General features: G+C 37.9%; 1 pseudogene; it reads left to right on the top strand.

Annotated features, from left to right (window-relative positions):
• LOC102874767 overlaps window positions 1-4,203 on the top strand; it is a 65,593-nt pseudogene extending 61,390 nt beyond the window's left edge.
• The last annotated feature ends 1,865 nt before the right edge of the window (window positions 4,204-6,068 follow it).

The raw sequence follows: 6,068 nt of genomic DNA on the forward strand, positions 1-6,068 counted from the left end.
TAGATGTTCATTGAAATGAAAAATAAACAACCTAAATTTAAAAAAAAAAAAAAGAAGGAGCTTTAGTCATTCTTGGAGCTGAGAATAGTAATAGCACAGAGACCCAGGTTGAGACTCGTTTCCAGCTCACTGCATTTCATACACCCTGTAAGACTCTTACTCATATTTATATGCCAAGGAGTTCAAACCAGTTATTGCTTATATAAGTTACTTTTTTGTTGTTGTTGTTCACTGGAGCAAAACACTGTTACAGTAGGAAAGTGCTGCTATATACACCCTATGGTAACTGGCACTGCCTGTGTAGATGATCTCAACAGCTTGGATGACCAGGTGTGGGTCCAGGAGTGTCCAGCTGTGCTCCAGGAACATCTAAGAGTGTAAGGTCCTGGGGTTTCTTCCCAGTGCAAAGGTTTCTGCTATGACAGAAATGCTCCACAGAGACAAGGATATACTGGCTAAATCTAAACTTTTGGACCCAGTCCTACTGCCAGAATATTCATCTGTACAATGGAAGAGACATTCATTTTGCAGCAGGAGTACCTCCAGCTGGATTTGTTCTGCCATTTTTAACACCTTCCACCTCTATATGACAGAATTTCATTGAGAAACCATCAGATAATAATCATAACTAATCATTATTTTGTTGATTTGTTATTTAGTTCTAAAACAAAGAATTCAAACACAAGACTACACACCAATTTTAAATGTATTATTAAAATTCAGTAAATTGTTCATACAGGAATTAAATTTTTCTCTCTTCAAATTATAATATGTTACTAATTATGCTTTTGAGACAGAGTTAGTTCACTCAGCATAATGCTCTCCAGTCTTCCAAGTTATGTAGCATTTTTTGAAATTGTTGCTCCTGAGTGCTGCATAGTATTCCATTGTGTTAATGTACCACAATTTCTCAATCCATTCAGTTGTGGTTGGACACTTGAACTGTTTCCATATTCTTGTGATAGTGATTATTGCTGCTCTTAACATTAATGTACAGATCTCCCTTTGTATCTCAGTTCTAATTTCCTTGGGGTATATTCCTAGTAATGGAATATTTGGGTCATACAGAGTTTCTATGTTCAACTTTTTGAGTAAACACCCAACTGCCTTCTAGAATGGTGATACCATTTTATAATCCCACCAACCGTATATGAGAGTTTGGTGACCAAAGCAGGGAAGGAGAGGGAGTAGAGAAGGGTGAAGATGGGTAGGGTGACAATCATAGGGTTTCACAATTTGGTGGGTGGAAGGAGGAGGTAAAGGAGAGTGATCGAGTGGGTATCTGAATAATGATTTCAGGGTCCAATGGTGATTAATTTTGGAAAAAAGGAATGCATGGGGCCAAAGCTGTGTATGATCAAGCCACTGTGGATTTCTTCTAGTCGATTAGTTAAGTAATTGTCTTAAAATTTTCTTAGTATGGCCTAGACTGCTCTCCTACATGGAGTACTAGACCACAGCATGACCACCTGCAGGCTCCTGCCCTGCCACCTGAATGTCCCAAACCAGCCATCTGGAGGATCTGGCCCCACTAACCTCAATTCCCTGAGCCTGTTGCCTGGAGGACCTGGCCCACCATCTGGATGCCCCCAACCTGGCCACCTGGATGTTCTGACCCTACTGCCTGGAGAACAACTTACTGCAGTTGAAGTCTTTTCCTACCTCCTCCCAGAGATTGATCTCCCTTGAGCAGGGAGCCCTTTGGACCTGCATAGCTGCAGCAGTTTCCTGACAGAGAAGGTTGCTAATTCACAGACCATTTTGCTCCCCAAATGAAGCCAGTCTTCCCCTGAGTCAAAGGATCAGAAAGAAACTCAGGCAGGGTAAACCCCTCCCTCCTCTGGAGCAGTGACTTTCTGAGGTAAGGTTATCAGACCAAGAGCCTGCTAAGACCCCAAACATGAAAAACTCTACCACAACAATGACAGGGAAGAAGCAGACTACCTCACACACTACGCAAACCCAAAACAAGTTGTTACCCTCAATACCCTCAGTATTAATGGATTACTTGAAGCCAGAAAGTCTGATGGAACTTTCTGGCACAGAATTCAGAAGAACACTTACTGAATATTTTCAATACATCAAAAACAAACTTGAAGAATTACAGGATTCTGCAAGAAAAATACACGAGGAACTTTTAAAAAAATCCAAGATAACACAGATAAAACAAAAGAGGCATTAGAAGCTTTGGAAAAACAGACAAACAAAACCCCTACAATCCAGAATATGAGGACCAATGTTTCAGATGCTATCAACATGTTGGAGGGACATATGAACAGAGGTGAAGAGATGGAAAATAGAACCAACAAAATAGAAGATATAATTGTCATCACTGACCTACTAGAACAAAAAGCAGAATCAAAAAGAAAGGAAAAGGAAAAAGCCTAAGAATAATATGGAACACCATCAAGAGGAATAACATGTTCCCAGAATAGAAAGAAGCAAATAAAAGCACTAAGAAAGATGTGGAAGAATTACCAGAAGAAAACTTCCCAAGCATAATGAAGAATGAGAAAATAGATAATCAAGAAGCTGAGGGAACATCATACAGAATAGACCACCCACTCCCTCCCCCCCCAAACCAAACCAAAACAAAAAAGCAAACCACTAAGGCATATCCTAGTCAAATTTATCAGAACCAAGGATAAGGAGAGAACACTGAAGAAGTTACAGAGAAACGAAGAGTAACCTATAAAGGATAGCAAATAAGATGAAGTGATGATCACTCAGCAGAAACCACTCAAACAAGAAGACAGTGAAATGACATATATTGAACACTAAAAGAATACAACTGTCAACCAAGAATATTGTACCCTGTGAACTGTCCATCAAATATGAAGGAGAGATCAATATATTCTCAGAAAAGCAGAACTTAAGGGAGTTTGTAAAAACAAGACTAATGTTTCAGGAAACACTGGGAGAAGTCCTTCTTACTGAGATGCCACAGAAAGCAGAATAGAACAAAGTAATCAGCAACAACACAAAAAAGAACTCAACAAAATGATAGCAGTAAAACCTTTCATCTCAGTAATTACACAGAATGTGAATGATTTAAATGCACCACTGAAGAGAGAGACAGTAGCAGATTGGATAATAACCCCAAACCCATCATATGCTATCTACAAGAGATACACCTTAAAAGTGAAAATAAACACTAAAATAAAAGGGTGGAAAAAATAAACCAAGCAAATCGCAACCAGAAAAAGGCGTGAGTGGTGGTATTAATCTCTGATAAAATACATATTAACACAAAAACCACCACAACGAACAAGGAAGGTCAATATATAATGCTTAAAGGGTCGATTGAACATGAAGACATAACCACAATAAATATGTATGCACCAAATGACAAAGTTGAAAAAATATATAAAGCAAACATTAACAGAACTGAAAAAAGAAATAGACAAAACCACTATGGTAGTAGGAAACGTCAATGCACCACTCTCAAGAAAAGATAGAACTAACAGAAAGAAACTAAAAAAAGATGCTAAAGAATTAAAACAACCAATAAACCAACTCAATCAATAGGTATATATTGGCTATTGACCCCCCAAAAAGTTCAGTATACTTTCGTCAATGGGCATGAAAAATTCTAGAGAATAGATCACATTTTAGGTCACAAGGCAAGCATCAGTAATTTAAAAAAAATCATAGAAATAAAGCATCTTCTCAGACCAAAATGCTACAAAATTAACAATTAATAACAATAGGATAAAAGAGAGGGGGAAAGTCCAGGCAGCAGCACCTGTAAGGGGGTGGTGTTGGCAGAGCAGGTAATAGCTGGCTTTAATGGTCTTCAGCAGAAATAGCGAGGCCTGGCAACCAAAGCAGCTGAGTTGGAAGTGGAACTGAATGAGCACAACCTAGCGATTGATACCGCATGGTTGGAGGACTGTTGGTGGAGAACACTGCCAAAGAGGTGTTGCCTTCCCTGGGGAACAAGAAGAAACAGATCCAGAAGATCACTGACACACTGGCAAATGGAAAAAAAAAACCACCAAAAAACAAACAAACAAAAAAACCCACCAACAACTAAATGAATTTCAAAAAAAGCACAACATTCGTCTCATGGAAGAAGATGAGAAGCCAGCAGCCAAGGAAAATTCAGAAGGAGATGAGGCTAAGGTCAGCTAGGCTGGAGTATTGGTCTCTTACGGACCAAAGCCTTTTCATTTTTTCTACCCTGATTCCTACTCCTTATAATGTCTCTTTATTGTTATTATTTTCTCTGCTACTGTTAATATTTTTTTTAATTAATTAAATGTTGGGGTCAGAAAAAAATGATAAAACCATCCCCATATATTTGGAAGCTGAACATCTTGCTTGAACATGAGTGGGTAATAGAAGAAATAAAAAATGAAATTAAAATATTTCATGAAATAAATGATAATAAAAACAAATTATAATAAAAATAGAACTTACCAAAACTTTTGGGTAAACAGCCAAAGCAGTAATTAGAAGTAAATTTATAGCAAGAAACAAGCACATCAAAAGGCAAGAAAAAAAAATGATAAAAGGCTCTAACACAACATCATGAACAAATTGAAAAAGAACAGTAAAAAGCCCTGACACCGTAAAAAAAGAAATTGTAAAAAGTAGGGCAGAAATAAATGAAATAGAAATTATAAGAATAATTGAAACCATCAATAAAACCAGAAGTTTGTTATTTGAAAAGATAAATAAAATAGACAAATCACTAGAAAAACTAATAAAGGGGGGGGAAGAAGACACAAATAATCCAAATAAGAGATAATGGGGCAATGTCACAACAGAACCAGATAAAATAAAAAGGTTAACAATGGAATATTATGAAAACCAAATAAGCTCTGGGAAGATATAAAGAAAATCATTAATGAAGAATGCAGAAGATCATTATAACGGCTGAAGAAGAAGAAAAGACCAAGATGGATGTCAGATGAGACTCTGAGTATTGCATTAGAGCACTGAGAAGCCAACTCTAAAGGAAGACATCAAGAAATAAAAGAGCTGAACAGAAAATTTCAAAAGGCAGCTCGGGACGACAAAGCAAGATACTATAACAAAATGTGCAGAGAGCTGGAGTCAGAAAATCAAAAGGGCTGAACTCTCTCATCATTTCTTAAGCTGAAGGAGTTGAAAAACAAATTCAAGTCACGGGTGGTAATACTTAAGGATTGTTTGGAGAGAATGTTAAATATCCAGGAATTATCAAAAGAAGATGGAAGGAGTACACAGAGTCACTCTATCAGAAGGAATTGGCTGACACAGAGGAATTTCATGAAATAACATATGAGCAAGAGCCTATGGCGATGAAGGAGGAAGTTCAAGTTGCTCTGAAAGAATTTGCAAAAAACAAGGCTCCAGGAGTTGATAGCATACCAATTGATTTATTTCAACAAACAAACACTGCCCTGGATATGCTCACTAAATTGTGCCAAGAAATCTGAAGAAGAGCTAGCTGGCCAACTGACTGGAAAAGATTGATATTTGTTCCCATTCTAAAGAAAGGTGACCCAACAGAGTGTGGAAATTACCGAACAAGATCATTAATATCACATGAAAGCAAGATTATGCTGAAAATTATACAAAAACGTTTGGAACAGTATGTCAACAGAGAACTGCCAGATGTGCAGGCTGGATTTAGAAGAGGTCGTGGTACTAGGGATATTATAGCTAATGTTAGATGGATCTTGGCAGAAAGCAGAGAATACCAGAAGAATGTGTATCTGTGCTTCATTGACTGTGTGGAGCACAACAAGCTATGGCTGACTCTGAGAAGGATTGGGATCCCAAAATATTTGACTGAGGTAATGCGAAACCTATACTTGGATAAAGAGGCAGTTGTCAGAACAGAGCAAGGAGACACTATATGGTTCAAAATCAAGAAGGGGATCCGTCAGGGATGTATTTTGTCTCCATACCTTTTCAATCTGTATGTAGAACAGATCATCTGAGACGATGGGCTGTACGAGGAGGAATGTGGCATCAGGATTGGTGGAAGAATCATCAACAACCCGAGTTATGCGAATGACACAACCCTGTTTGCTGAAACTGAGGAGGACCTGAAGTGCTTGCTGCAGAAAGTCAAG

This window comes from Elephantulus edwardii, unplaced genomic scaffold (genome assembly GCF_000299155.1).
Source record: "Elephantulus edwardii isolate Elephantulus edwardi_28Jun2011 unplaced genomic scaffold, EleEdw1.0 scaffold00172, whole genome shotgun sequence".
NCBI lineage: Eukaryota > Metazoa > Chordata > Mammalia > Macroscelidea > Macroscelididae > Elephantulus > Elephantulus edwardii.